Source organism: Anoplophora glabripennis, unplaced genomic scaffold, assembly GCF_000390285.2.
Source record: "Anoplophora glabripennis isolate ALB-LARVAE unplaced genomic scaffold, Agla_2.0 scaffold256, whole genome shotgun sequence".
Lineage (NCBI taxonomy): Eukaryota > Metazoa > Arthropoda > Insecta > Coleoptera > Cerambycidae > Anoplophora > Anoplophora glabripennis.
In genome coordinates, this window is record NW_019416358.1 from 691,750 (window position 1) to 704,594 (window position 12,845).

Here is a 12,845-nt window from a genome sequence, read left to right on the forward strand (position 1 = left end):
GGCGCGATACGATGCAAGAAACCTTTCCTTTTCTGCCGTTGAAGCAGTTGTTCACACTTGCAAAGACGCCGTTCGCGTCTCTCGGCTTCAACTGGTGCGGCGCCCAATGTCGTTGCTTTTGAATCATCTTTAATGCTTTCAAACGTTTCGAAACTGTTGTGTTATCAACTCCTAATGATTCTGCAAGATCAGCTACCATCTGACATGAGTCTTCATGTAGTAATGCCTCCAATTCTTCATCTTCAAGTTGTTTTGGTGCGCCATAGTATTTTTTATTTTTACACCAAAATCATTATTTTTTAAACTTCTAAACCAATCTCTGCATGTTGTTTGCGGCATGGTCGTAATAAGTCACAACAAGAATTCTGTGTGCTTCAGCTGTAGATTTCTTTTGAATAGAGTAGTGCAGTAAAATTTCCCGCAAATGCTCTTTTTTCGGCACGAATTCGACATGTTTAACACTGAAAAGAAAAAGTAGTTTACATTTCGGCGGAACACTGAATTTCAACCTTACTTATAGGTGGGTTACGATCTTAAACTACACGCATGCAATTCTGGTAATATTATCTCTTGGAAAACAGCGAAAACTTATTCATCGTCCCTATGAGAAGTTTAAAAAAGTTGTCGAATATTACTAAAATAGTCTACTAGTGGTTTTCGTGGTATTTTTTTTATAATATTCGTCATTTTGTCATCAAAATATGATGAAAAATAACTTTTCCTTTTCCTATACGACTTGAAATATTTTTGTCTATCAAATTTTGTTAATTAGAGGTTAAGTAAAAAAAAAATGTGTTTTAAATGTGTGCAATGTTCAAAACGGTAATGTAAGTAGTATATGTCTTATTACTAAAACCATTCGGATTGCTAGAAAAAAAAAGGTAACATCCATTCAGATGAATAGAGCAAAAAAATTAAACTTAACATATTTTTCGGTCATTAGATCGCCTTATTAACATGGAATCGCGCAAATTGTTCTGTAACATAGCTGTAAATTAAAATTTGTACTCATTATATTAAACGTAAATCATATTTAACGTTCTAACAATATCTTAAGACTCTAAAATCCGTCCATTAAAGTAAATACGAAAAGGCAAGTAATTTTATATCGAGCTAAAGTGTAACTTATATAAATAATTAATGGCTGATGATACTTAAACTGTAAAAGTTACTAAGTTTAGTTAGGTATTTATTAATAGCTATATTAGTGATTATGATACTAAGACATTTTACACAAATCTAGCATAATTTAGTGTGTGGTTACGGTAGAACCGAGAGTATTTTATCAATTGAGTTTTCCTTTCTTGCCTGTTTTATTAAATTGTATTTGTGCCATCGATGATTTTAATTTGTTTTATCCAAATTTTCTCTCTTCAATCGATTTTTGTTGATATGTATTTTGTAATATTGTATTATAACTTGTAAAATATACTACTATTGTAATAATGTTTATACATAAAAATAAAAAACAATAACAAGCGAAAAACTTCCCTCTTTACGCATTCATTTTTTCTATACAGACTATTCAAGAAGCTAAACAAAATTATCTGGTAATAATACAAAAAAGTTGACACAAAATTTAGCAGTTTAATTTTATAGTATACAGGGTGTTTCTAAAATAGGGTTCCAAACTTCTGCTGCGTTTATAACTCATTAAAATAAGCCAAAAAGTTCCTATTAACATGTGCCCTTAGGAAGTTATATGCCCTTATAAGGGCTTAAACAAATCTGTTTTTTTTTTTCAAATAAATTGCAGTTATGAGGAATCCGATCATTTAATAAATAATTTAGGACATAAACTAAAACTATTTAAATTTAAAGTTACACTTACTAATTAAAGAACTAATTACTACTACTACTTTTCAGACTCAATTTACTCGAAAACCATTGGAAATATTGACTTGGACAATTATATTTTTTACGTAAAATTGTTAAGATTTTATAAATCTATGGAGAAAATTGTAAAAAAATTGAAATAAAAAAATTACGGGCCGAAAACCCCCTTCACCAACCTAAATGGGACGCATATGATATGTTATTTAACGTAAAAAGTTATGTAAGATTGTATATTTTTTTCTATTTATTTGCGAGCGTTTTGTCAATAACGGAAAAAAACCAGATTTGTTTTGAGCCCTTTTAAGGGCATATAACTTCCTAAAGGTGCGTTTTAGGACACATGTTAATAGGAACTTTTTGGCATATTTTAATGAGTTATAAACGCAGCAGAGGTTTGAAACCCTATTTTAGAAACACCCTGTATAATCGGAAACATAACTTTTTTTAGAAAAATCTTTTATTTTAAATAAGCAGCATTTTTATTACCTTCCCTGTATGCTAATACCAGATAATTCCTCACTACTATTGTCCGAGACAAATTAAAAATTTTACCCATGTTTCCAATCTACATAAAAAAAAGTCACCCGTAAGGCCTGAAAAAGCTCCGTAACCACTCGGGGAAGAGCAGTACATGCCCGAGAACATCAAAACATCACCCAAACTATCTAGATAGCGCCGGAGAATTATTTTTCACCGATCTTTCTAATTGAATCGCCGGTGCCGTGCCATACACGAGGTCCAACAGCCAAAGCAGATGACGTTCGCAGAGCCCAATGTTGGAAAAGCGATCGTCCAGAAAAGCAACAAGTATCTGCATACAACTGGAAACCCAATCATATTCGACGATAGATTAAGGCAATATCAGAGATCGCCGAAATCCAGAGAGAAATTAACGCAACACCAGAGATCCCCGAAGTCCAGAGAAGCCAAAAGCAAGGCAATAGCGAAGATCCACGACAAAAATTGCCGGAGCCATCGGAAGGTGTGATCGAACGTCGACTCTGGTTTTCCTCAGTTTATTAACCAGGGCAACATTCCTGGCCAATGGAAAATACGGCTCTCCGTATTTACCTTCATTAATCATTAGATTATATGTGACCTAATGCATGTAATAAAACCAAATCTTATATAGGTACTAACCATCCCCATAAACTTTTTATACATAGTTGTTATAAATGATTGTGAACTCAGGTAATCCATATAAATCTAGCATACAAGTCGATCAAGCTTCAATACAGTTTTGCAGACAACACAGAAATGTTTTATAACCCAAAAACAATGACAATGAAAGGACAGAAAAAAAAAATAAAAATAAAACGAAACCAAAAAGGCCCAGTCGAAAGAATCAGTGAAAAGTGCCATAGACAGGATGTCAAGGAAGTTATAGGCAACATAACAGAGTGTGTCCTGCTGTATAAACACCAGCGAAAGGCTCGGACCACGAGAGGACCAGTGGAGAAGGCAGGTCCATCTAGAACATCGAAGTGAATTGTTTAAAACTCAAATAACGACTGCTTTCTTTAGTTGTGACGACGTGCGTGAGTTACCGGTATAAGATACAAAGAAAATAAAAAAAATACAGAATTCGCCGTCAATATTCTGACACATTGGAGAGATATAGAGTTATGTAAATTTCCAACAATATTCGTTACAGAAATGTCAAACTTACACAACAACAGCAAAACCACGCCGATCCCACCACCCCTGCGCCCAGCGGTCGCCTCGCCACCGAACATTTGTAACACTTTGAAAGTTTATACCCCCCTATATACTGTTATGTTATACGTACTTTCATAACATCTAATGTTACAATTCCTTATCATTTCCAATATTAAAAGGAAATACGATTGTTGTACTAGAATAACGCAACTAATTTTATAAGATTTTTTGCAGAGATGTATACAAATTATTTTCTTTTTCATTATTTTTGAGATTTAAAATAATTGAAATTTTTGCCTACTTTGTAGATTGTTAAAAAACACCCTTCGTGTATATCAAATTTCACGTATTTTGTTATGCACTTTTTTCAATATACGGATCAGATAATCTTAATGCCGTGAAATATGGCAGTACGACAAAGATTAGGATATGTTGGTATAATGGGGTTGAAATATACCCTTTGAGCCTACCTAATAGCAAGGGTTGTGCCGTATAATTGCTATAAGCACAAATGCAAACATTTTCAATGCCAAAATTTGAATAAGGATATCCGCGTATCCCACGTTATTATTTATTCAAAAGCTTTCGAGTTTTTTTAGATAAGCGCATACTAAACTGGATATAGCACTAAACTATTTTAGTGGAAGGTGAGTGTTTTTAATTTTAAAAGCTGATTTTGACGTAAAATCTAAAAGAATATGTATGCAAGCTGAAACAAAATTCAGAAGTGGGATCGTTTGTAATTGTAAAACGTTTCTCTCTACCATCTGAAAATCGAATTACTGAAAATTCATACATCAACTGTCTATTCATAAGATTTTTCTTCACAAAATTCTCAACCTTCTTTGAAGAAAAAGATTTAGCAACGGTTTTTTTTGAGAAACCGTAAAAGAGATTTCTGGTTGAGTGTTGTCCAATCAAGTAAAAAGACAGAGGGAATCCGTTACTGACTTTTGTCCTAAATAGTATAGCCATGACTTTTCACACATAAATAACCTCTTCCCCCTTAAAAATCAGGACCAGTAATCCGTTATTTATTAAAAAAGCGCCAGACAAGAATCTATTTGGCAGCAATGATACATCAATTTTACCGAAAATAAAAAATGATCGATTGGCAACGCGCACTCGATTATCAAAGGATTATCACGTGTTTTAATGACTGCATTACCCTTCTGAGGGGTGAATTTTTGTCATGCTAAACGTCTGCAAGCGGGCGCACGCCTACTACCACGTGTTTCTAAAAAAAATACATGCCGATAACGAAAAAGTATATCTTGGCGTTTTGATGGATGGACTGCCATATGAAGATGGGCTTTAAATCTGCAGTATTTTTAAAACTTTTTGCGGGTTTAGATAACGAAGAAAAACATTTTTATGATTTGACAGATCTTCCATACAGAATGATGTGTTTAAGGATGCCCATCATAGAAATATTGAAAAAGGTAAGAGATAAAAAATTGGTTGAATTATAAAAACGTTACGGAACGATACTTACTTTAATAATGCTTACATTTAGTTTTCTTGTAATTTTCATAGACATATTAATATTTTTTAACAATAATATATTCATACAAATAATCACTCAAAACTTCATTATTTTTCTTCCTTGAATAATTTTGTTAGTGTTTCTGCAAATGTGAGACACTTTCAGGTAGTACTTCATTTGCAAGTCACAGTGTTTAGTTTTTTATACTCACAATATCACAATTGCGCAAATATCTAGAAAGATAAATGTGGGTGAGATACATCCCACATGGTATGTTATATCTTAATTTTCAGAGTGACTATTGGTACAAAACATTGCTTTATACTTACGAGCAGAGAGAGATCTACTAATCCGTAAGTACTATCAAAACATGACTTGCGTCGTAATAGATTTAATAATTTTACCTACGACCACTACTGTAAATACTTAAAAACACACCGTCTGCGATCAATGTAAGATTCCTATTAGGTACGGTAAAAAAATCGCACAGCTTGGTAAAAAAAATCGTACAGTTTTCTTAGTAACAGCCTAGCAACGGTCAATACAGTACTATTTGTATTTAAATACTGTATTTGTATTTAATTTACTATTTGTATTAATTAAATAGATTAGCCTTATGAAACACATTAAATGTTAAATTTGTAATGTGCAGTCAATTTAACTCGACTTTCAAAATTCGTTTGAAAAACCTGGCCTCCTCGTAGCTCGCTCCTAAATCTGTAGTGTTTACAGCGGTGGTCATGGTTACCATTGCGCAGCAGTCAAAAACGGAGTAGGTATAGCCCATATTAACTATGCAGTTTGGGAAATGTTTAGTCTGACCGTAACCAAACAGTAACTGTTCACGGCCTTTTTTCTTATTAAACGTAAATTATGTCAGGTGTGGAGGAAAATTTTGTTACTAACGTAGTGCTTGTTGTGTTTATTGTTTCTTGTAAAAGTTTAAATTTATTGCAAAGACAGACTAACAGTAATGCTATCTATTGAAAAATCAATGGTGCGAGAAATACATAACTTTAATGAAAACGTAGTTGAAAAGTTTATTTGGGACAAAAGCAGAAAAATGGACTTGCACTATAAAAAATAATATTGAACACGTTTCCCTATATTCTAATAGTATTTAAAATAAAACTACCCAATTATATTTAATTTTCAATGCGGATCCAGTTGCCATGCGACTGAGGCCATCGATTAAGCGAAACCATACCATATTTAGGTACTATTAGCATTAATTTACATACCCATCATAATATATTTTTTTTAAATTTATAATTTTCAATAATATACATACTTATGTTTACATCTGTATATGTAAACATGCCTACTGAGTTCAAAGAACATCAGAATACGAAATCGAGATCCAGAAACAGAATTTATAATCCAAACCACACTTTTTTGTCTATCCAGGCTGTTACAAATTCGCTTCTCACACTATCTCGGAAAAGGTAAGAGATACGAACTAGCTTAAATGGGGACAAAGTTGCATAATCAGGAGACCAACATTATGCCTCTAAAAAATCAAGGCTAACATGATTAGTTTTCGAAATATTTGAAAAATACAGTAATTTTCGGAATCCATTTTTGTTTCATTTCAGCCTTGTTTGAGGTAAACTGAAAAAAGAAGAACATTTTCTCATGACAACTTTTCGCCCTCTATCAAATGGCATAATCAGTTTTTATATGTACCGTTTCGTCTCTCCAGGACCATCATCAACTTAATTTTTTTAAATACGACTGGAAATTTTGTTACATTTTTTGCAAGCCTTCATGACCTCCAATACTATACTGCCTCAGCCTCAAGAAATCTAAAAAGAAAATTAGATAAATTCGGAACGAATACATTGAAGATGAATTTTTCGAGACAGAACGTCTGAAACTGGTTCGGGCTGAGGCAGTATAGTATTGGGGGCCATGAAGGCTTGCAAAAAATGTAATAAAATTTCCAAGGCCGTATGTAAAAAAATGAAGTTGATGGTCCTGGAGAGACGAAACGTTACATATAAAAATTGATTATGCCATTCGATACAGGGGAAAGTTGCTACGAGAAAGTGTTCTTGCTTTTTCAATACCACCTCAAACAAGGTTGATATGAAATAAAAACGAATTTCTAAAACTTTGTTTTTTTTCAAATATTTGGAAAATTAATCATGTTAGCCTTGATTTTTTAGAGCCATATTATTGGTCCCCTGATTATGCAACTTTGCCCCCATTTGAGCTACTTCGTATCTCTTACCGTTTCCAGATCCCTGTAGTGAGAAGCGAATTTGTAACAGCCTCTATACGTTATACGAGTATCCGGAGTATCGAAATTCATTTCACTTTCATATCATGGCAAAAATAGCGTTTCGAAATATAACAACAACGTGGTAAAGTTTTCTTTATTATTTACTGCATATTCGTTCATACCTGCCTGAAACTAGAACACTATATTTGATAACAAATTTAACAAAAACTTAGTAGATTAATAACGTTACAACATAATAAAAACGCAACTTTACGTTTTAAGAAAATAATTGATTTCCAAAAAAACACTTCATTAAATGTTGTAATAATTATTTTATCTTTTTTGCTAGTCTATCTATATTATAATAAAATAATTAATTGAAACGAATAGGTAACATGACTGTGCTGAATATAATAGAAGTGTGTCAAGGAAATGTACATAAAACATACATCTAACACACATGCGAAATCATCGAGAAAACTACGCAAAAAGGGAAAATTATCTCAGAATCATATATTGGATCTAAAAATAGAAACTGTCTCGTGTCAATTAATAACCTTGAAAAAAATAAATTTAACTAATCCAACATCCACATTGATTTGGCTCGTAAGTTATCCTCCTTGTATATTGAATTAATAACAGTCCTCCTCAGTCCTACCAAATCATTTGTGAATGGAAAATGATCAGCTTGAGTGAACATCCTTTGTCTAAAACAAATCAGTCGTGAAGATCTTACGTTAATGTTTTTTATGAGCAAAACCTCGCCATATTTTTGTATTTTTTGCAAACTTTCTACAGCGTGAGGAGAGGCTTTATTATTCGAAATTACCACCAGACCACAAATGTAGTTTGGTCTGCAGAAATTATTGCTGTTTAAAGTGTACGCCGCAATCACATGAAGCCGAGTTTACTTCAGGTCGCATCAGATAGAAAACTGAAGTTTTTTTTTTAATTGACCATTGACGGATTATTGTTTGAAACATCCTAAAAGGAAGATCCTTTTTGAGATTTTTTTCTAGGCACCAAATTTGTTAACCAATAACAGCTTTTTAAGGGAAAGTTCTCAAAATATAGAGTGCAGAAAATCTAGATAAAAACATCTTCACGTACGTGAATTTGATGAAGACAGTTTTTTTTCTGTCTATAATTTGACAGGAAATACCAAAATGTAAATAAAAAAAAAACTCTCCTAACTAGACTCTCCCTATGCTTTTTGGGAATTCCTTGCAGTTTGATCCAATTAGTAAACAAATGAAAGCCTGGAATATTTAGGTATCTCATCATTTTTCATCTTATATTTGCCTAAACTTCCTTCTGTGTTCTAAAGTTCTCTACATTTTTTCTGTCTACGTGCTTACTAGATAGTGAGAATAAAATAGACATTCATTGCACTTTTCCACCCTATCCAAACAAACTACAATAGTGACTTAGAGCATAATTATTATACACGCCCTAATTACATGGGGTATAATTTCGACTGTAAGTACCTGTAATTTAGTATTGATCTATTGATTTCATTTTAACTTAATTACCCTTGTCAGTGCTATGTGGGAGTATAATGGAAATGCATTCTTCTTTCCCTTCTAACGAATCGGAACGATTTCTAATTGTATTATTCCCTTTTCAAATTGCACGTCAATAAAGCAGATTTGTAGAGGTACGACGTATGTACATCCAGCTGCAGTCAATTTTAAAACAAAAGCAAATGCAGAATGGGTCTAAATAGAAAAGTTAGGGCTTAATATTTTTGTTCTGCAGAAGAATTTAGTAATTCCACCCTTAACTTAATCTCATACAGATTAGGAAGACAAATTCAAGCAGTTGAATTGAAATTTTACCAGTTTAAATTTACATAGAAATCGTGCCTAAATTGTCAAAGGAAAGCTAACAATTCGTAGTAGGTACAGATAATAAATTGTCCAATGCTTTTTATTCTTAGCTGCATGCAGATTTAGAAGAAACTATACATAATAAAATAATGCATGAAGTCGTCTTAAATATCGTGTAATCACTTCATAAGAAGAAAACAAACGTTGTAGAGTCCCTTTTGATTAAACAAATTAAAATGTGGCTACTAGAAGTATTCACAAAATTTATCTTTATTTATTTATTGAAATACGTTCCAATAGGCAAGTGCCTACTTACAGGATACAGAGACAAAATATAAGTAGGTATCAATTAATTAATTATAATAAATAAAACACTGACAATAGATGCATATTCAAATTTGGGACCTGACGAAAGACTGATTCAATAATTCCGTTAAAACCTTTTGAAGAAAGAATGACAGTTCCCAAAGTTTTATAAGCTGATGAACATGCATATTCCCGTTTGTTTTCTGAAAGTTAATTTAGCATCAAACGCGACGTTAAGGACTCTCAAATATTCTAGTCTTTGCAACAAGGAATTATGACTTTTACAATCAGATCTAACATAATTTGCTTTACTACTTTCCGTGTAAATGTCATGACAGTGCATTTCTCTGCGTTTAAAGACAATTTGTTTTTAATGCACCAGAGTCCTATGTCGTTTATTGTTTTTTGAAGAAATCATCAGCATACAGCCAAACAATGTGTTCTGCTGAGATTCGATGTTATGTCGTTAATATACATTATAAGTAAGAGGGTGCCCAAATTAGATCCCACACCCGATTCTCCGTACACACCCATATGAATCTCACATATCTGAAACTATAGAATTGAACAAATTGGTATCGATCTGTAGATATGTTTTCAACACATTTATTTATTTATTTATTTATTTATTTATTTATTCAGAATTTAGAATTTATAATATCCAACGGGACAAAGTTCCAATTGCAGGATAAATTAAAACAAAAAACCTTAACTAATTTTAAAAAGAAAAAAGACAAACTAACATTAAATATAAAAATAAAAGTACCACACAGAATAGAGCAATCAATATATAAAATCCAGACAAAAGAACTTAATTGTAAACAATAACAGACAAATAAAACAAATAAGCTAACTAACATATACAATAATCTTTACATTTGCTAGACAAACAATTTATTATTGTTTATTATTGTTTCATTCATATTCTCAATTTATTCATAGAATTAAAAAATATATTGAGCCGATCTTCATACTTTTGATAATTGGAAATCATTTGATATACGGGAGACGCTATTAGTAAATTGGTACGAGGTATGGGTAATTATAAAGCAGAATGAAATCTAGAATTAAGTCTAGGAACATGATATGAAATCTTTGAAACTACAAATCTGCATTTAAAGTAGGTATTATTTATAATTTTAAAAAAGAATATAATCGCCTACGACTGAGGGTATTGAAATTAAAACAAGAAAGCAATAATTCTCCGTTGTTCTTCCTCTAATTGAATAATATAAACATTATAAATGGGACTCCAAACAACCAGTGCATATTCTAGTTTGCAACGCACAAATGCTGTATACAATATATTTAGAACCATTACGTTCTGAAAGGCCTTAGAATTACGCCTAAATAAAGCCTAAAATCATATAAGCAAATTTGGTCTAAAGTAATGTGGTCATCTAACGATGATCTAGTATCAAATGTAACACCAAGGTCAGTAAATTGCGTAATTCTATTTAGAAAAGATTCACCAATTTTAAAATCAATATCTAGATTAGCTTTGCATCGACTGTATGGCATAATATTACATTTGCTTACATTCAAAGGTAGATTATCACATGAACACCATCTGTGTAATCTGTCAAGATTATCTTCTCATCTAGTATAATCAGTAGAAGATATAACTTCCAAGAACAGCTTCAGGTCGTCCGCATAGAATAAATAGTAGACTTCGAGGCATTCAGTTAAGTGATTAATAAAAATAACAAACAACACTGGCCCCAGGGTTGACCCTTGCGAAACTCCTGAAAATTGATGGAATTTACATAATTGAAAGCCACGATACTACACAAATTGGTATTATTAAAATAATATTTAATCAGAGATAACACAGCAGGGGAGATACCATATGACTTTAATTTCAATGTTAATAAATTATTATCAAGCCGATCGAAAGCTTTGGAAAAATCGCTATACCCAACATCAACCTGAATTCATGCATCCAAAGCTTCAGCAATAAATCGGGTTTTCTCAACTAGATTTGAGGTAGTTGAACGACCACTCATAAATCCGTGTTGGTACAGAGATATTGATTTTTCAATATGAAAATAAAATCGATTGTGTAAAATTATTTCTAGGAAGTTACTTATAATAGCTATGGGCCGGTACTTAGTTATGTCAAAGTTTACAGAATAAATATTCTGTAAACTTTGGTTATGTCGTTCTTAGTACCTTCTTCTTTATATGTAATTATAGAATTGAATATGGTTTTTAAAGGTTTTGGTATTTTTTTACAGTTTTTTATTAAAAATGCGTGAATTAAATCATTTATGATTGGGATGATTATTTATCATTTGTTCAAATTCCGTTGTCAAACCTATTAAATGTATTAGAGAAATTTTCTGCCATATACTAATAGTAATAATAATAATAATATTCTTTATTCATATATTGCATAAAAAAGAGACACATTTACTTAATACAAACTGAAAATTTATGAAAGGGCGAAGTTAAGCTGTGTCGTCCAGTGGGCAACACTGTTTTTCCACTTAACCCAAGCTAGATGCGCCACGGCACATAAGTCACACTTTAAATAGGTACTAAATACGTATATACACATATATAGTAAAAAGAAAAGTAATAAGATATCAGACAAAATAGATACGCAAGCGAAACAATTATATGAATGTAATTAAGTACTAGTTATTGAGAATTAAAAAGAAATTTTTTATATATATTTTTTGAAACAACTCACAGACAGCGATTTGATAGGCAACGATAGGGCGTTGTAAATTTTTGGCATATTGTAACTGAACCATCTTTCAAATGTTGCAGTTTTATGTGAAGGAGGGGTTAAATTACCTTTAAATCTGGTGTTTAAATTATGAACCTCAGTTCGGAATCTGATTTTATTGTACAAATATTGGGGGGATTTATTTAAAATGATAGTCATAAATACAGTAGCACTGTGATGTAGACGCGTGTTTTTCATATCCAACCATTTTGTATTCATTAACTTGTGTCTTACTTGATTTTTATGTATAATATTTTTAAATTAATAATTGATTTTTTTACACAGTTTGATATATGTTTATTGAATCTAAGGTCACTATCAATAGTAAGACCCAAAACTTTAACTACATTTCTAACTTCTAACTGAACATGATCAACAGCTATATTAACCTCTGGTAATAGTTGGGCATATTTCACACGACTAGCAAAAAGCAAAGTAACACATTTTGTGGGGTTTAGACGCAAAGAGTGCTCCAGTGAAATTCGACGAAGTGTTTCGAGTTCACTATTAATTATAATACAACTACTTTGAATATCATTAGGATGAAACGAATTGAGATTCATCTGCATATATTTGAATTTTACAGTGCTTTGGAAAATTAGGGAACGAGGATGTATACAATGAGAACAACGTAGGTCCCAATATGGATCCTTGAGGCACTCCACAATTAGTATTAATATAATTCGAAATATCGTTTCTAAGTACTACCCTTTATTGTATACCTACTAAATAGTTAGAAATAAATTGTACTGCAGATATATCAAAACCAGC